Below are 20,787 nucleotides of genomic sequence, written 5' to 3' on the forward strand. Positions count from 1 at the left end.
AGAAGCATAATACTGCAACAGTGTAGAAGAAAAACGTATCGCTATCAGTTCAAATAAATCATCTGGGTGGAGGAATAATTTTAGTCATTTTTCAAGTGATGTTATCTTCCCAGCCTCTCTCATCTCTTATAGAAAAGCAGGATGGAGTGTTGAGATATGTAGCTCCCAGGCTGCATGCCTCAGACCACAGATCTGAAAAATTGACAGCTGTGCCGCCTATCTGCTCAGCACAGAGAAACTGCTGGGTGGGTGGAATTTGCAGGTCCCTCTTCAGTCTGTTTTTGAACAAAACTCCTTTTAAGATTGCATGTTTTGGACAAGCAAGAACAGCAGGAACTTTTGAGTTTGGTCCAGTGACATGCAAGTGCTTTGGAAATGCTATGTGTTTTATAGGATCCTGTGAAATTATGGGAAAGGCATAAAAGGACACCAAACGCTTAGATGGAATATGTAGAGAACAAGAAGATTCAAGCTTCTGAGACATTTGGAGACTAATTTTAAATCTGGAATTAGGTTTTGAAAACCTAACAATATCTGGGGGTATTTTAGTTCACTGTATTTTTTTTCTTTTTCTTCTCTTCTTGTTTCTTTTGCTTTTCAACAGCCCAGGTTTGGTGGCAGACACCTAGAAATAGTACACACTCGTAACAAAACCCCAGAGTTCTATAACTGATGAACATTTGTTTTATGATGTGCTCCTTGAGATTCACCTGAGCAAGACAGATTTGTGTGCATCTCATTGTTTTCTTTTGTATGCATACAAATAATTATAAATACTACAGATGGGTTAGGCAGGTTGGAACAGCTAGAAATCCTCTGGCAAAGTGTTCTGGTCAGTCTACAATTACAAGAGAAAATACCTGAGTCATCAGCTTAATTAAAGTACTAGTAGATCTTTCATTTGTCTCATCTTTTCTGTTTTGCTGGCTGAACTGAAGCAATGAGACCTTGGAGTGCATGCTCAGCCTGAGTCCTTATTTTCCTAAAGCCAAAATCTAGACTCTTACAAGGATCACTGTAGTCATTGCTCCTCCTAACTGGTCTCCAATGGAAAAAAAAAATTGTCTGTGTATGAGTCTGGGAACTAAGCTTATTTTGATAAAGATTTTGAGAAAATGACTGATGATGCTTGGCACTCTTTGCATGCTTCATGCATAGCAAAGTCCTTTTGTACTGAGGCTTTACTTTGTTTCTCCGGTATCTTTTTCAATGATGCCAATGCAAACTTTAGAATGCTGGGAAACTAAAACTGGTATCATCCACTCATGCTTGCTTGGTTTGATAGCCCTACACTTTGGATGACTAGTAATGCTAAGGCATCTTCTCCTGAATAAAGAGTTACATGAAACAATGTGGTCAACAGCAAATGATCAATCAGTCTTGTGCAGGTAGAACCTACAAGTCTGTAAGAACTTACAAATTTGGAGTTTTTACCTATATGTATATATGTACATATACATATGTGTTTATATGAAGTATTTGATATACATATAAGTATATATAGCGCATATATATATAACTTGGTTCATACTCCGGAAAGCTTGATGTTTAGATCAAATGTTCTAACATAAGCTTTGAATTTACTCTCTCTGGTTATTTAAGTGTGATTTTATCACTTCTGGGTTTAGTGAGATTCATTAAAAACAAAAGCAACAACAAAATGTTTTTAGTGTCAGGAAGCGTTTAGCGTAATTTGAACATACCTATTTAATTTTATTAGCACTAGCTATATTCCTCTTGATTCTATTGAAAGGCTATACAGTTCTGATTGGGAATTTGTAGAAGCACCTGGCTTGTTATTTATGCTGCACCGTGTCCCCCCCCCCCCCCCCCTTTTTATAACTCTATCCCTTTTGTTTCAGTTCCAGTAATCCCAGATGTTCTGATTGTTTTGTAAACAAGGATTGCAAAATCCAGTGCTCATAAATAGAGATCACGCAAGTAACAAAACTGATCTTAACCTTTTCTAAAGTTTTGGACCAAACTGAATCTGAATTTTGATTCAGACTCCTAAGAATCAAGAGAGGGAGAATATACATGGATATGGAATAACTGGGGTTCTCACCAGCTCTGTTCAGAAAGTATTCTAAGTGACTGTGGGTTTTGGTTCTATCTAATTTCATTCTGAAATTAAGAGCTCTGCATTCTGAGAGTTGAATTGAAAAAACATAATAGAAAGCTTATGAGAAATTTGGTATGTAAAACAAATTCTTCACTAATTTTTCTTTGCTGGGAGGTGGGGAAGAGGAGGAAGAAATTAAAACCTACAAAATGATCATGCAGTGCTTCAGAAGACAATTGAAACTCTGGCTTTAATAAAACCCTTATTAAAATTGTTAAAATTTGTTAAACAAAACAATTTATTTTTCAATTTAATAATTTAAATTTATTTTTGTTTGGTTTAACTTAATTTTTTTTAAAGTTACATTAGCTTAAAAAAATTTTGCCTTGGTGTGTGTGTGTGTGTAGGAATCTAGAACATTAATAGCACCTTTAATTCATCCTGGTAATATTCCCCTGGAGAAGTCTGGATAATGCTATGCAAATTTCTCCATTATAATAATGCTTGTTGAGATCGTGAATGTGTGCTACTTTAATGCTGGCCACGTATCTGGGATGTTGGTATTCTGGATAGCTAACTGTCCAGACAAGTATCAAAAATAAAATGGTCTCAGGTTGTGCCAGGGGAGGTTTAGGTTGGAAATGAGGAGGCGTTTCTTCTCAGAAAGAGCAGTCAGGCATTGGAGTGGGTTGCCCAGGGAGGTGGTGGAGTCACCGTCCCTGGGGGTATTCAAGGAAAGGTTGGACGTGGTGCTTAGGGACATGGTCTAGTGGGTGACATTGGTGGTAGAGTGATGGTTGGACCAGATGATCTTGAAGGTCTCTTCCAACCTTAACAATTCTATCATTCTATCAATTATTCAGTTTTCAGGTTTTAAGTTACAATAGTTACCTCCAAAATGAGGTGAACAGTGCTGAATTGCCAGCCTCGTTCTGCAGAATCTCCTTCATTAACAAATCTGAAAGTAGCATGACAGAACTGCCTGCAGTTAATTGTAATGCCAGAGGATAATTCAGGTTGGTTTCAACCCCCGCTTGCTGCCTAAAGCCAGGTCAGATCTGAGGTCAGTTCTGGTTTCTCAGGCATATGGTCTTGAAAACGTCTAGGTATGGAGACTGCACATTATGGTTTTGGGGGGAGCAGCGTTTTCACGTGTTGAGCAGACACCGCCTTTGATTGCGTTCCTCTCAGCAGTTCCCTTAGGGACATAGACAACTGGAAACACGACAGATATGAGGAGACTGGTCCCGATTCCCAGCTCCTGAGGTGGAGGGTAAAGTGAGGGAGCTGACTGTAGGTTTTGAGTCTTATAAGCTATGCAACTGCAACCCTGGGGCCATCCACAAACCTGGGTCATCATCATGAGAGACACAACTCTAAATCAGTGGAGTGGCTCACAGTGGTATTTTTGTTTTATTATTATTATTCTTTATTTTCCTCTGTTAAGGCCTGTATTGTACATAGTGCACTTGAGAGACAACTATTTAGGGAATGAATGGAAATATCCTCTTCAAATGCTGTGTTAAGAATGGGGTAAGAAGGGTGTTGATGAATGCAGATGTGCATGAGCCATCTGCTGCTGCTGCCCAGGAAGGGATGCTGCAGGTCTGGGGTAGCCAGAGGGCAAGCAGGGAAAGGGCCCGGTCCCAAGAACTGCCCTGTCACACCATGGCCCTTCTGACTTTCCCTTCATTGTGTGTTGAACGTGTCCTTGTACTGCTCCTGTAAGTGTTTGCAGCTTTTCACTGTTTCCCCAAATGTAAGAAATGTTAAAAGTGATTAGCTGGGGTATAATAACGAACTGTTTGAAATCTTCCCTATGATGTGTTTGATTTCTTCTTTAATCAAAGCTGGATTCATAAGTTGATAATTGCTGTGAAGCCTGGATCATACAATTGCATCAGCTCTAGGTTTTTCTTAAAAATAAAAGTGTTTCTTGAAAACCGTGATAAAATATTCCCAGTGTGATTTAATCTATCCCAGTTCTATTCAGGACTGAAGTTTTAGCACTTTTGGATTCAAATGCCAACATGTATGCCTTATCTCTTACACCAATCCACATTTTTCTTCCTTTTTTTTTTTAAAATTTATTTTTGAATAGCCTAACTGAAGTTACTTCTGTTCAGCCCACCCCTCTTTGTGGAGCAAAGGGTATATGCGACCTATGGAGCTGAGCAAATGCAAAAGTGACAGCTAGCATTTTAGGCAAATATTTGAACAGGGCACTGAATAATCTGGAAATATGAATTTCTTATACATTCTGCTTTTGGTATAATTTGAAAATTTGTGATCTTTTTATTGTCAGCTTGAACTGAAACATTTGAAATGTCTGATACTTTCTGGCAAACATGCATCTAAAATTTTGTTGTTTTGATTTTTCTCTTGTTGCTTTTGGATTCTCAAAGGTGAGGAATCATGTTCCTTAACAAGGTAGGATACCATTCAGTTTGAGAGTGACGTGATGGTGCTCTTAGGCTATGTCTACTGCATCCCTATTGAGCACTCTCCACTCTGTACAGTTTTATGAATGGGTCAGAATGCGATAAGCTCCAGGTTGATCCACATCTTTACACAAAATGCTTTATAGGAAAGCTGGGGACAGACCAGCTGATGTGTTTAACCATATATTATGCTGCCAAAGAGTCTATTAGCAGCATTCTGGCTCTCTAGATGTCCTCAAGCACGTGGTCTTTCCATGGTTCCAGGAAAAATCTTCAGATCACGCATTTGACTTTTGCTCCCATATTTGTTGTCTGTATGGAAAGTAAGCTTGTCACCAGGAACAGCCCTTGGAGACCACTCAAAAAGCGATAAAGACATTTCTATATAGTGCCCAGATAGTTATTGAAAAAGCTTACAGGGAATTCATTCATGCAATGAATAAATGCATCAGACAACACTGTAGTTTCTGCCCAATAATGGACACAGCTGTGGCTTTCATTCAGCAGTTTCTGGCAGACACTGCAGTGTACCATAAATTGTTATTCAATAGAGAAGAATTTGGCATATGAAGTAAGGTGAGCAATTTTATAGCATTATCCAGAATGGATTTCCTAGTGTATGACATACTCCCTTAAGAATGTTCCCCAAAAGGCTGCTGCAATTTTTCCCTTAGTAAATTTTCTGTGGTAGGGTCTGTTCATTTTCAGAGATATTTATCTTCACAAGCAACTTCAAAACCCTATAAAAATCTAGTTGTTTACATAGATAATGCTCTGGAGTGGTCCAAATTATACTGAGAGATTAATTTGCATTTAGATTGTGCCTTTCCAATAGCTCAGAAACACTTTACAAATGCAAGTTAGGGTTCACATTATGGCAGTAGAAACCTCTATTGCAATTTTTTGGTGTAGACAAAATTAGCAATGCTGTGACCTGAGAGGCCCTACTTCCAACTGCCTTCAAGCTGCGCAGTAGAAATTCTGTCCATTCTAAAACAAAAGTCATTGATGCTGATCAAAATAGATTGTTTTTGCAGTATGTTGATCTGGTGGCCATTTTGTTGAAAAGATGACATTGTGGTGCCAGCAAGTATAAAGCTATTATAACTGACTGAGCCTTTCTTGCATTTGTAATTTAATGTGAAGAGATGCTGTTTAAGTGATAACTTACGGCTAATATTTTCCACACTGGTATTCATTTTATCATGGAGACCGTGTCAACAGTGTCAAGCACTGCCTGTAGTAATATTCTGAGACTTTTTTTAAAGCGCTTTTTCTTTGGAATATAGTGTGTGCAATGTAACACATTGCAATGAGGAACTGTTGGTACTGTGGTCTCACTTGGGGAACTCCACTTATTAGGCCGTAAAAAGGAGATACGGAACAAGTTATCTGATAATTAATGGAACAGCTGAGAAAAACAAAGAAATGCTTTGTATTTTCCTGGTTTTAGCAAGATGAAAAATAGAATCACTGAAGAAAACTGGTTCTTGTCACACTCTTACCTTTCCTGAAAGAAGAAATATGCAATATTTTTAAAGCTTTGGAGAGTCTTTATATAATTCTTAAGAGCTTTTGTAATTTCACGTACGTATTGGGCCTAAGTCAGGTTTGGAGTGTTCCCAGTGCCAGTTCAACATGGCCCAAATCATACGATATACTCTCAGGCTAGTGTGAGATCTGGATAAACAGTGGATGAAAAATACGCTTGGAAGAGCTTGGTTGCTGTTTGATTGTATGCTATTTTAATTTCTTTTTACCCTTTCTCCTCCCCTTATTTCAGTAGCTCCTCCAGGGATATCTTGTGGTCACGTTTAATTTATGTTTATGTCTGGAAAGGGACTTGTACTTGTACCTGACCAGAATCACCAAGTAGAGAGCTGAAAATGTGCCGTGACCCTGCACTGACCAGCTATGCAGTATACCTGGACTACGTCAGTGGAAAAAACGTGCCACGCACATGCTGGTGAAAATCTGCTCTTCAGCATAAATACCATTACAGTGGGCTAGTGGAAAGAGAATATTGTCCTCTCCCTGATGATGGCCAGTACCAGGTGCCAGTGGAAAAATGTACTAGTAGGGCAGTTAAGCAGCAATATTTTCCCATATTTTATTTTCATGGCTTCTGGAAAACTGTCATTAAAGTCCTTCTTGAGCTGGAGGCTCCTTTACTGTTGTGTTTAAACATCTTTGATGGACTTCTCTGCATATTTGTCTGCTTTTGGGCCCCTTTTGCTTTTAGCCCCTGTAATAGTATGTTGTAAACAGTTCTGTGATTTTGTCATCTACTGTGTGAAAAAGGACTTTCAGCAGCTTGTGTTAAATCTGTTATCTGGTGGCATCGTGTGAAGTTTAACATTTCGCTGTTCACATTCTCCATGCCCTTCAGAAATTGCAGATCTCTATCATGTCTGTCACTTATTGCCTCTTTTTCAGCCTGAGGAGATCTGGCTAATTTCATTTTTTTTCCCCTCATGGAATGACTCTATAACTCTCCCTATCCTATTGCTTTTTTCTTTACCGTCTCTGTTCTAATATATCTCCTTTCAGTGACCAGGTCTGCCCATGCCATTCAAGGGGCAGACCCATCACAGATTTATGATACTAAAAACATGATAATATTTTATTTTTTAATTTCTCTATTCTTTTCCTATAAGATTGGTAGCTTCTAATATGTTATTTTTTTTAAAGGTCTGCTTTTGTTATATATTCCCAGTTTCCCTGATCTATCTTGAATGATAATTGACATAAACCTTACCATTCTCCTTATATAGTTAAGGTTATTCTAACTGGTATGTGTTAGTCTACATTTAATGGTGTGAATTACTACCTGACATCTTATTGTCCAGTCATTCAGAGATGTTTTTGTAACTTTCTGCAGTACATTTTAATTTATATGAATCAGAGAAATTTTGTGTTACGAACAATCTCTGTTCACTATTCAGCCTCTGTTACAGATCTGTTATGGCTAGGTTGAGAAATGAAGTTAATGGAGCAGATACTTCTTTGAGAGCTGGTTGTTTCTTTCCTTTTTTAAAGTTACTATTTAATAGTTAAATATATCTTTCTCCTCTTTCCATGACAGCCTAGCTTCCTTATAGCTTCTTTATGTCTCCCAATCTGCTAAAGCCTATTGGGAATCCAAATATATTAGCAAGTGAATCATCCCATTCACATGTTTATTGGTGTATTCAGAGAAGTGCAATGCATCTAGGAGGTATGACAGCCCTCTATAAAGTCTACTTGTTTCTTCTCTGTTATGAGATATTTATGGGTATACCTACTATGAATGTTCCAAGCAATCTACCTGACACAGAAGCTTGACTAATGATCTTGAGTATGTCCTTGCTCCTGAGACCTGTTCAGTAAGTTTTGTCACTTGTGCAGCCTTCCATTTTTCTAGGCTGGAAGCTCTTAGAAGTCATTGAAGTGATAAAAGGCATAGTTAGGATTTTGTACATTGGTTCCTCTAGGACTGCTGGGTGAGTGGCATCTGATCTTGGAGATTTGCTGCTGTTTTATTTACCTAATATAATCCCCCCACACCCCCAAACAACAAGAGAACAAAACAAAAACCAGATATTTCAATCTTGTTTCACACAAAAAATGTTCTCTGAGCTTTTTCATTATAAACACCAGCACAAATCAATAATTTCGCTTTTCTGATAGTCTTATCTTCCTTGAACTCTCCTTTTATATCTCTGTCATGTGTTAGTAACACAGATTCTGACAAAGCTCTTGCTGCTTTTGTGTTTGCAAGACTTTTGTGATTAATTGGGATGCCTGTGGCAAGATGTTCTTCAAAATGTTTTCTGATTTATAATGTTTTTGCATTTCACATACAAACTTTTGTACACTATATGTTCTTCACTTGGACATGACCTCTGCTTCTCATTTATGTCTTTCTACTTGTAAGAGCCTTCTTTAGCCTGGCATTTATCAATGCTAGATTTTTTTTTTTTCTGTCCCCATATGAAACTTTTAAAGAGGTGGTACGCATTTACTTTGAAACACTAGTAAAATATTTTTAGATGGTCTCCTAGCTGACTTCAGCTGCTTTAACCTTTTGGCAACTTATCTTATTTTCCTTTAACTAACATCTCTTACTTTTATGTAGTTTCTTAGATGATACTACAGTGGATTTTTCCCCTTATTCCTACATGGATCTTGAATTTGAGTATGTTGTGATAAATTTTGAGCCAATGGATTTCTTAGAACTAGGTCAAGAAATGAAATTTTTTCTTCTTTCAGGTCTTTGACCGGTTGCTTCATGAGGCAGCCATTTATACCATGTAAAAATAAAAACAGTTGACTAACTTTTAGTCCCACAACCCGTTGTGTCACTCTTCTGGTTTGCAAGGAAGTAACTGAAATCTCTTGTGATTATTACCTTGGGTTTCCCCTCACAACTTTTGTAACAGGCCTTAGAATGTCCCAGGCACCTTTTAATCCAGAGGGATTCTGTAGCTGAGGCATCCACTTTTTATTTGCCTCTTGGATGATTCCAAGCTTACTTTATATCTTTCTTCCATCAGTACAACAACATTGGTCTCGTTTGGGTGATTTGTGTCCTGATTCCACTTATTTATCATCCTTCAGTTAAGATTTGGAGATGATTTGGAAGGGATTTTAGTCTAGGTCTGATTGCCTAATTTCATACATTGAACTCAGATGAATCTTTGTTTACTAATATTGTTTTTCATAGTTTCTTCCCTGGGTTTCATTGCCTTTATCCCATACCTTCTTTCAGTGTCTTTTGGCAGAGGCTGTTATAGCAGTCCACAATTATTATGTGAATCACATACCTTAAGGAGATCTAGTTAATCAGACAAGGAGCTGCAGTGAGCTTGAGAAGGGAAGACAAAGAGAGAGATACTACATGGAAGGAAGAAAAGGGAAAGAAGTTTAGCAGCTCCTCTTCCACCTTCCAATCATCCTCTGGTGATGAGCTGAATTCCCAGGACTCAGAGCAGAAGAGGCCTGCACAAATCACGAGAAGACAGACCATGCCAGTCCCATCTTGAAGAGCTGCTTACTTAATGGTTTGATGTGGTTTTAATCCCATGCCATAAAAGCATTAGGGACTCCATGGACTGTTGTCTATGTTTTTGTCTATGTTTGTGTATGTTTTTAGGGAGAGAGACCATCTGAATGTCTCAGCGGGGGAGAACAATCATGAAAGGCCATAGCAGCCTGGAAAAACCACTAATTACAATATATTCCTAAAAACATGTTAGAGCTTTCTTTCATTCTTTCTTTTTTTTTCGTTTTCTTTTTTTCTTCCTCCTCCTCCTCCTCGATTCCTCTTTCCCAGGGGTGGCTTCAACATTTCATTTTCTTGTTCTGTTGTCAAGCCAAGATTTTGAGAAAGTTTTTCTAATTTTCTATTGATTAGAAATTTTGGGTCCAGCACCCCTCATAGCCAGCTCTGGTGAACATTGAAGAGAGAAACTTACTGGTTGGCATAGTTAAGGTTTGGAAGGCTTTGAGGATGTAAAGAGAAGTATTGCATCTGAAATCAGTGTAATATAGGTAATGGTAAGACTATTAATATGTACATTTACTGTTGCTACAGATCATCATGTTAGGACAGTGACACAACCAAAACTGGGGAAGGATGAGGGTTTTGTCTTTATTGTTCATTTCCCAATTTTCATCCACATTGATGACCTACAGCAGCGAAAATCTGCCCATCTGAGGGGAATATATTATACACAAAGAAAAAGAAACAAAAAAAATGAGATACTTAATTACTTTCTCATTCAGATTAAAAGGTATTGCCATCTGCCTTGAGCAACCACCCCTTTCCCAGCACAACACATGACACAGGCCTGCACAAAAGCTACAGAATTGGAGCAGTCAGAGCAAGCATGTTTTATTCCGTGATCCCACAAAGTTATCTTATGATTACAAAGCCTCTTAATTTTGTTTCAAAGTTTGTTATAAACTGGACTTTGAAATGAATGAGGGTTTTCATTAAGTCTCTAGACTAGCTTACACTGTCATTAGAAGTCAGTGCTAATATCTGTTCATCACAGCAGATGCAGTAATAATCTTTCCTCTTTTGGCTACTTTTTAGCTGAAATGTGTTGATTACTTAATTACTTAAGTAATTGATTACCAATTATTTAAGTCCATAATTTCCCATGATAATGATAAACTCACAGAAGGAGTTACATTGTGGGTAAAATAACACCTCCTGCTATTTCAGAATTCGAGCTATTTCTATGAGAAATATTAATATATATTAAAATCAAGGTGTGTGGGATGGTTTTACAATGTCTTGGATCTGATCCCCACTTGATATTAGCTGAGCTATGAGAGGGTTAACAGAAACTTAAAACAATGAAGTGGTGACTCTTCTGCAGGTCACTGTGGTCACAGGCACCCAGGCTCATGGAGTCAGTAGTGTAATCACTGGTAAGCTAGCATTCACTCTGTTGTGAACTGAATGGAAATCTTCCAGTGTTCAGTAATAATATTTACATATTCATTATTATTATTATTATTATTGTTTTTTCTCTTACGAGGGTTAATCTGGGCAAAATAGTATGCAGGAATTATTTTTAATGGGTTTTACCCCTTCTGCTCTTTACCCCTTCTGCTCTTTTTTTCTGCTCTTTTTTGCACCTTTTCTTTGGCCTCAATGCTGTCAACACATTTTAGTTTTGTTCTTTAAAAATATGTTTGCTATTATAAGTTAATTGTGGAAAAATGTACATTCTTAGCAGAATATGTAAAATATGAAGACCAAGATGTTTTTATTCTGTTGTGCATTAAAGGTACACTTCCATTCTGTGATCATCCTCATTTCGCTCATAAAATCAACTGTTGATATGAGCTATCACAAATCTGCATTTAATTTTCTGGGTGCACACCATTTTCCTCCTGTTTCGCTCAAAATATGTGTACAAAATGAGCTCAGAAAGTATAGGAATGCTATTGAGGAGAACAAATTGGGTTAATATTTGAATCTGTTGTTGAAAACTTTAGGTCACTTCAAGTCATGAGTGATGGTGTGTGGGGTAAGATGACTAATGACATCTTTCTCCAGTAACTCTCTCTTCCTGCCCCTGATTTGCTTTTCTGGTTGAGAAGAAAAACAGTATATTTCAGAGGGGAGACCAGTCTGACTGGATCTGAGAGACCACTGTAACTCTGAAGAATGGCGGTACCAGACGGGACAAAGGTCTGTCTCCCCCAGTGTTGTCTCTATCACTGACAATAAACAGGAAAACCAGGATGAGTACGCACAGGCCAAATATTTTTAATATTACTTCCCCACCACCAAATCTGATCCCAGCCTCTATTTCCAGCTCAGGGACCTACTGATCCTGTCACGATTTGTCTGTTTAGTAGCTCTGCATGGATCTTTTTGGCCCCTTCTTCCCATGAACTTGTGCAAGCTTGCATTCACAACATCCTTCAACAGTGACGGCCTTACCACTGGCTGCATGAAAAGCCATCACCTGACTGTTTGAACTTGGTTCCTACTAGCTTCATCTGAGCACATGTTGCTTGTGCCTGGGACAGAGTGGACTGTAGATCTGCCTCCAGCCTTTCCACACCCTTTGTGATTTCGTAGTCCTTGGCTAGAGATGCTCTAAGTCCTCCCTCTTCCAGAACAAAGAGGCTCAGACTCCTGGCTTGTTCATCATATGGAAGCCCTTCCACACCCCTTGTCAGCTTCCCTGCACCTCTTTGAACAGTTTCCAGTTTAAACTGTGTTCTCCTCCTCTCCAAAAGGATGGCATGCAATCTGAAAGGTATATGAGAACCATGGCTTGATACAACTGCACCAAAATAATCTTGCTTTGTTCTCTTTTCTTTTTCTGATTACTCTTGACATTTTCACTATGCTTTTATGGAACCATCTATCATAACACCAAGGTCTTGCTCCAGTGGTAACTGTTAGCTCAGAAACCATCACTGTTTATGCAGAGCTAGGATTGTTTTTCCCCACATGCATCACTTTATGTTTATGCACAATGAATTTCAGCTGCTGTTTTATTGCCCAGCCATTCAGTCTCATCGGGCCCTTCTGTAATACTTCACAGTCTGATCACGTTCTTAGTCTTCTGCATAACTTAGTGTCATCATCAGTCTTTACCTCATGCCTTATCCATTTTTCTAATAATGCCTGAATATATTAAATAGCTCATTTCTCAGCACCAGTGCCAGTAAAACTGAACTGGTGACCTCCCTCCCTCTGTTGTGAAAACTGACTACTCATACCCTGTTTCCTATTTTCAGTTAATTTATTCATGCAAGGACTCTCCTTATCCTATAGTCAGTTTCCTCTGCCACCCTTAGCTAACAGACTGTAGAAATCTCAGTCTGTAGATTCCCTTTGGTGAACGTGAACGTTACCTCCAGGGTGTCCATCTGTTGCCTGTGCCACTGATATTCCAGCAGATCACCACCACATGTCTTTTCCCATGCTTCCTCAGACCCTGTTCAGGTTTCCGGTGAAATCCACCACCTTTCTGCTTGTAATGCAAGCTCCCCTGTGGCCCTCTCCAGGGTCATGCACCCTGTTGTTTATTTGCCTGATGATTGAGTCTTCCATTGCTACAACCTGCTTCTTCCTATCTGGTCTTTGATCTTCCCCTCACTTCAACTTCCTCTGAAGAAATCTGTCCTTGGACATAAGAATGTAGCTTCCAGGAATTTTCTGCTTGGTGAAGCTTTGTTTTGAAGTGGGAGAGGAAGGCCTCTTCTGTCGCTTCCTCTTGAGGCCCTTCCTAAGGGCCAGGTGCTGCTTGTGAGCACGCATCGAGCTGTCACTGCGAGGGCTGGCAGCGTGCAAACTGAGGTACACTGCTCTGCAGGCATACGTAGATGAGAGAGAGAAAAAACTATGGATAATTTTTTATAAAACTGTAAATAATAGGATAAAAACTAATCTACAGACTTGGGTATTTTGTGCTTCCACTTATTTCTTCTTCTGGATATAGCTTCTCTGTCTAGAAGAAAACTCCTCCTATATTTTGTACAGGAGACTTTTAAAGTCTCCTATACAGACGTGGTTCTCCATTTGTACCCATAACCTGCTAACTTTCAGCTAGCTGTAGCAGCACTTCCATTCTGTATACTCCAGCGTGAGTGACTTTTGAAACACAAAGGACTCTGATATACTTTGTCATTCAGAAGAAACCCGCATGCTTCCAGGTGCAAAAAAGACAAGCAATGTATGAATGGTAGCCTTTTCTTTCCTTCCTTTTTTGCACTAAATTTTCAAGGAGAACCTGATGGCATTGCTTCATCAGGGTTGGCTGGAATATATGCTGTAAATAATCTCATTGATTCTCAGCATAGTATATAGATTTTTTTAGAGCAGTTAAGAACAAATTGATTATTAAAATAATACCTGGGAAATCTTTTTTTTTTTTTTTTGATTCAAATTCATCATTTTAATGCTTGTATGTTGGATCAATATATATTACTGAGCAAATTTATGAAAGCCTAAGCTATGCTGGCTAATAGCTGGCGGCTGTACATTCTCTGGCCCAAACTTCTGCTGGTATGCAGCAGTGGTGATTTACAGCTTAGTTTGGATCTCTGGCATAATCACTCTAGGAAATAAAAACTAGAAATCAAGTAAGAAGATCGAGGAAATGATTTTTAATAAAATGAATTAATTATTCAGCAGGTGAGTGTATGATTTGCAGTGAAATAGCTTTGAAGTGATAAATCTCTGGATGTTCTCTGATGCCCTATGTGGGAGGTGGGGAGGAAGGAGGAGGGCAGCCAGACAGTTTGAAAAGAAGCACACATGCATGCTTCACTGTCAGCAAAGATACTCCAAGAGTTAAATATCTGAGATGAAGTTCAACTGTTCTTGACTTAACAGGAAGTGACTGTTTCTTATGAAGGCTGGAATAAAATCTAAATCATACCCAGACACAGCTCTGAGCACTGGGAGGACAGCCTCCAAGCCCTTTTTTCCTAACATGCTGCCTCATGCTGATGAGTGGCTGTGATTGTCAATGCCCTTCGTGGTTTGGAGAGCAACTCTCGGTGGCTGCTTACCCTTCTTTGAGTGCACTCTAGGCTTTTGGAGCCTTGGTGTTCTGAGACCTGGCAAACATAGGGTTTTCCGTGTTTTTTTTTTTTTATTATTATTATTAATTATTTTTATTTTATTTAGAGAGAAGGGGGGATGGGGGTCAGAGTAGCAGTCCAGCAAGCTTTGCAAGAAAGTCTCTTTGTACAAGGCCCGGTTTAAGACCCTAGCCTACTCAACTGTGCTCTGGGTTTTACAGGTGGGAAGGAGCAGGGAATGAAGCAGCTGGCCGGGTGCCACCCTGACTGGCCTTGTTCTCCAGCTCTCTGGACCTAATTAAGCAACTCCATTTCTACAGGCGATGGCAGAGTCTAATGGCAGCAAACAGAAGATAGTTAACACATGGGACATGCCTGTGATGTGGCTTTCTGGAATGAGAGATTGCAATCGCGGGAGGAGGAGAGAAAGGATGAGAAGGAGTAAGGGGAGTGGAGGGAAGGAGGTCCCTCCACAGAGACAAAAGTGGCAGACACAGGAAGGAGTTTTGTTTCCTCCCAGGAACGTTGGGAAGAGCTGGAGAGAGTTCGATTTCAAAGTCCAACAATGAAGCTATGGCATTTGTTTCCAATTCAGCAGGAATGAGTATATGGTTTGAACAATTCTTTCGAGGTTCCTGGCAAGGGGAATATAACTCTTCTCAGCTGGCTGTTTTAGGAGATCAAATGACACGAAAAAAAATCACTCAAAGCCTAGGGTATCCTTCTGGCAGCCAGAGACCATGCACATCTTCACAGATTCATTATTTGCTCTAATGTGGACCAAGAGCTGCGTGCTGTGTAGAAAACTGCTTGCTTACAAAACAATCTTATTACTGCCAGATGTTGGCTCCCTGCCTGCTTTTACATAATTCAGGCTTTTCTTTGCTCAAGATGTTACAATTTAAAGGTGCTTTAGAAGTTTTATTTTAAAAGCCTTGATAATACTTTTATCCTTATTCTTTTTGTCTCCTTGCTCAGAGTGGCTCTTCCGCCACCACATGCTGCAGTCTGGTGTATGTGGTATATGTTAACGTATATAACCAGGAACAGCAAAACTCTTTCTTAGCTCTACCTCTGGGCTGATTGAAACAAGAATAAAAATATCCCTAAGGCTGTGCTGTCTGCATCCTGGTGACTCACATATACCAAATACAATGCGCACCATTCTCCCAAATGCTGTCCTGTATAGCGTGTGTGTATATATATTTATTTATGTATATGTATTTTTAATTAGAAATTTAGGTGAGGGATTATTGTAAGTGTCCAAGAACTGAGAATAGAGGCTTAAAACAGGCAAGAGATGCCTCTCTAAGCATATTTCTCCATGCAGCTTTGCTCTCACAGGCTTCATCCTTCATCCATGGGTCAAATAACTACCAAAAAAACATCATTATAATCCCATGGTATGTTCCTTATTGGCTTTGCAGTGGTTATCCAAAGCCCCAGTGAGTAATAATTATGGGATTATTTTAGCAGGTTACTGGCAGAGTTGGAAATGGGGTGCTTCAGTTCTGACTCTGAGCTTTTTGCTTTACTTGCTTCAAGGATGGGAGTTGCAGCCACAGGTGGCTGCATGGCTTGGCTAATGCAGTCTGGCCATCTAAAACATGTGGGTCTAAGGGAGGATGATTCTCAAGGCTCCCTTTATTGCCAGTGAGGAGAACATCTTCAGATGCTTCGACACAATTGTTCGCACCTACCTAATAACTTCAGGTACCTATTTGCCTGGAAAACAGAGTATAGTCAGTCATTTCTTTTACTGTGTCATATATTTTTTACTTCCTACTCTGTCACCAGGAAGTTCAACATAGTGCAGAAAATTGTAGTAATTTGAAGGAAATAATGCAAAAATCAATAGTCTGTCTGAGATTCTCCTCCAGTTCTAGATGAGCATCAGAGTAATAAAAGTTTGAAAAGTTTAAGCCAATTATTTCACTCTGTCTTTGGAAAAACAACACTGAAAGTCACAGGATAATCCTACCAGAAGTGCAGTCATGTGAGTTGGTGATGAAATGTTCTTCTCCCCTCCCAACCCATAACCCCTTCATACTTAGGCTTTTGAATGAACCATTTTCCATGGGAAATCAGTTCCAGTGTATTTTACCATGCAAGTTCACAATTTTCCAGCACCATTAATACACTTCAAAACAATACAGAACTCTCATGCTTAGAATGAACACCATTGTAGTAACAGAATAAACAAATGATGGCAATAGTTGTAGGAAAAACAAAATGATAATAAAAAGTTATTGTCATTTGGGGACAAAGACCTAGTTAATATTTTACCTATTTAATTTTTTCCTAGATTTTATTCAGTGAAGAGGATTATTTCACAAGACACTGGTCTAAAAACATTGTGCTGATTACAGCAATAATAGCATTTTGGATAAATAAAATAAAACTTATTGTAGTGCCTATTATCAAAGTCTCTCAAGGCCACTTTGCAGACTAGATTACCAGTAAGGACTACACACACAATTAATTTCTCAGCATCTCTCTCTCCTATATATGAAAGCATAATTTTTCATCTCTGTTGGAGTCTCATGTGTAACATAAAAGTTTAAAATGTTTCTCCCACTTCAGAGTCTGAATTCATAGGCCAATATTAATTATGTGCTGTGCTGGGACTGGTATGATCAGATGTTTGATCTTTATTTGCCAGTTGGGGTAAAGACTCACTGTGTTATTCTTCCTGGAGGAGCTGGTTGGTAATAAGATCTGGTTGACATTATGCATTTTTATCTTGTTAAATACATCAATATTTGGAAATGCATTTTAGTCTGAGAATGAAAACATTGTTTTAAGACTTCATGCAAAACAAACTGCTACAGAAAATGAGGATGTATAAATAAGTGAACATTTGTTTTCAAATGCAAACATTTCAAAACATTAAATTTACAGTGTTTTAGAGTTTTTTATTTTTTTCTGTAATAAATGGAAAATTTGTCTAAGAAGTCACGAAATAGTATGCAAATAATATGAAAACAAAATTATCTTAAAATTAGATTTTTTTTTTTCTGAAATAAAGTTATGATGTTTCCCTTTTGAAAGTATTCTCACTGAAATCAATGTATAAAATTACCTCAAAATACCTCACTTCAAAGGAAAGCATTTTGAAAACATTTGGGTGAATGCAGCTGGCAAGAGCTTGTTTTCTGAGAGAGATATTGCTTAGGAATACAAGAGGCAAACACAGCCTTGTTGACTAACTGCTCTCTACTACTGAGGAACTACTGAAAGAAGTATTTTTTTTTCTTTCCGTAAACTTTCTATTTTTTCAACAGAGAAGAAAAGACATGTTGCGGCAGGCACTAGTTTGGCTGTTGCACTGCAAACACAGGAACAGAAAAATGAAGTCTGCCAGTCTTTTTTCATTCTCTCTCTCTCTTTTTTTTTTTTTTTTCCCTCCCCTCTGGGCTCACTTTTCCCTAAATCCAACTCTGCATACCAAGTGCATGTGTGTGTGCATGCACCCACATGCACAGAAAGGGAATTGCAACTCCATCATGTTATCTGGAGTGTGCATTTCCCACCAGGTGGTGCTAATGGAAGAATCTCAGCCACATTGCTAAAATTATATTTACATATATAGTTGAGACACATAATACCATTTAAGCTGGGCTGAGTACTGTCTAGCTTTGAGATTTAAACATGTTGCTTTGAGCCTGTGATATTAACATTCAGACCATGTGTTGTTACAGAAGGATGTATATGCAATGTTCTCCCATAAATGATAGTTAATCTGGCTATTCTCTGATGGAGAAACTGTGCAGAAAAAGCAGCCCTGATTTTCATAATCTCTACTTTTTTATTATTTTTTTATCTGCTTCCAAGACTGTTAAATAGTTCGTGACACTGCTTTCCAGAAGTATAGAGTAGCAGATTGAAGGAGGATGGAGGGAGACAAAGATTTCTGGGGTTTATTATTGAGTACTCATTTGACTCAAATAGATCCTTTAGTTTTACTTCATCCCCAGTCATAACATAGATATAATAATGATTAGCCATTTATAGTGTATTTGTAAGATTATGCTGTTACCGTTAGATTATTTGATGGAAGGATCTCTGGAAATGCAAAGTGTTCTCATACAGAAAAACAATCATGCTAAAACTGCAAAAGCTTGCTTTATTTTGCCATTGGAGTAAAACAATACACTGAAACATAAGCTCCTGTTCACAGGATCATTTTAAACAACATATCTGAAAAAGCCTTTAGGTTTGGAATTTTCCAGAATGATCAGCATTTTCCTGCTGTTGGAGCCAAAGGTGAATCTCCCATGAGTCAGGCAAATGCTGAGTGATTTTCAACATCCCACTCCAAATACTTGCTCAATCACTTCCCAAACCACAATAGAGCCGAAAAAAAATCACAGAATTTGTTGAGGAGAAAGACTCGATCAGCTTTCATACCCTAAAATTTACTAATTAGTGTATTTGGTTCCCAGAGATGAAAACAGAAGATACGAATGATGACACTGTGAGCTATTTTTGGTTCGTTTTGGTCCCTATGATACAGGCCAGAAACATTGCAAACACTGCTGACAATGCCTTTTCAAAAGGGAGATGTGGATTTTTTTCACTGGTGCCCCTAAGTAGCAAGCAGCCTGTGTGACGTGCAGCTTGATGGATTTGAAAGCAAAGCCTGTAATTACACTAGGTATGTCTGGGCCAGCTCCTTCCCAGTCAGGAAACTGTGGCTGGGTGCTGGATGGAGAGTCCCTGGGTAACACCGGTGCTCTCAGAGCACTCTTCACAGATGTCTGTTTCTTTACTATTTATGGGTTAATAAAGAAGGAAGAGCACCTCAAATGATAGGTAAAATGAGCAAGGATGAATATTAACAGTAGCAATTCTCTCATGCCTTATCTCTTTTTGGTGTCTTTGGAGATGGTACTGCCTTTTACAAGTCCAATTTTCTCCTAAAATACAGATCCCTGTTGAAGGCTGAAGAAATGATTGTGGATTATGGTGCAAGGTATAAAGATGTATTGCAGGTCCAAAGATTATGAATGAGAAACTGGTTATGTGATTGGTCTTCCCCAAAGAAGATGTTTACATTTTGGACATTACAGCAAAAACTAGATATCCGCTCTCCTTTAGAGTCACTTCAGGAAATGCACGTTTTCTAGAGCACAGCCCATGTTTTCTTTAGATGACCGTCTTAGGGTGAGATGAATCATAAGTCAACAGCCTACACTGGGGCTGACAAATCCCACCATTTCCACTGCTGGCTCCAAGACATATTCCAAACATGCAGATAAAAGTCACGCGTGCTGCCTCCCTCTTGGCAATGTGCAAGCTCTCCCTTGAAGAGCTGCTCATAGGGGGACATCAGGGATGGTGAATGCTCCTGGTTTTTTTTCCAGCTACTTGATGCTGGATGTCCCTATCGCTCTTCCATGCCCTGATATGTCAGGGATTTCCAGGCCACCTCAAAAAGGGTAGAATTGATAGAAAACATGTCAGTTGATGAAGACAGTTCAACGTGAGTTTAAGGAAAGGTAGCCTGAGGCTGAGAGATCCTGTCCACCAAATTATGTCCTAGCTGCTGATGCTATTTAAAACTGACACAATTTGATGTAGCTTAGGGGCACCCTGGCAGGGCTGTTTGCCCCATTCACATTCTCATGTAATAAGGGCTCCTGAAGGATTTGTCTTCCCCAGTGGAAGGCATAAACATGTAAGCAGAAGCTATCAGCGCCTGTGTGGGAGGTCCCAAAGTAATGAGGAGTCCTGCTGGTCCAGATGGTGTAGCCCTGAATCTGACAACTGCAGTGGGAATATATTCACTTTCTTTTGCTAAGATTGGAATATTTTGCTCATTAAAATTTATGATATGGTGGTTTATTCCTTTTGTTTTCTCACTAAGCAGGTTTCATTTATTTATTTAGTCATTTTTCCTGAATAGGTGTGTGTGAGAGATGCTATGCTTATTCAACGTTTAAAGAGAAAACTGACTCGAGTCAGATATATAGACAACCCTGTGGACCCTGTCTTCAATACCATAATAAGGCTCTGGCATTGGTAATAGATGTAACAAACGGACTGAAGCTGAGAGAGAGTAGAAGAAACAGAAATCACAACTCCAAACTTTTAAAGTAACACCCAGCCTGGTGATATGTGATCTATTGCTCTCAGTAGGATCTGGCTCTTAAAGATGTATTGCACTGAAGAGCTAGCATTTCCTGCTGCTGAGGAGAAAACAAATTAATCAGGGAAGCTGCTGGTGAACTGTGATGG

At 38.9% G+C, this 20,787-nt stretch overlaps 2 long non-coding RNA genes across 2 annotated transcripts in view; both read left to right on the forward strand.

The window, feature by feature from the left end:
• The window catches only part of LOC310893715, a 31,149-nt gene extending 13,619 nt beyond the window's left edge, over positions 1 to 17,530 (forward strand). The window contains exon 7 of the long non-coding RNA XR_014579230.1: positions 14,769 to 17,530. This is a non-coding gene — a long non-coding RNA (uncharacterized lncRNA). The remainder of the gene's footprint in view (positions 1 to 14,768) is intronic.
• Positions 1 to 20,787, forward strand: part of LOC310893717 — a 116,518-nt gene that overhangs the window by 16,964 nt on the left and 78,767 nt on the right. The gene's annotated exons all lie outside the window — the stretch shown is intronic.

The sequence above is a fragment of the Anser anser genome (genome assembly GCF_964211835.1).
Source record: "Anser anser genome assembly, chromosome: 2".
NCBI classification, from domain to species: domain Eukaryota; kingdom Metazoa; phylum Chordata; class Aves; order Anseriformes; family Anatidae; genus Anser; species Anser anser.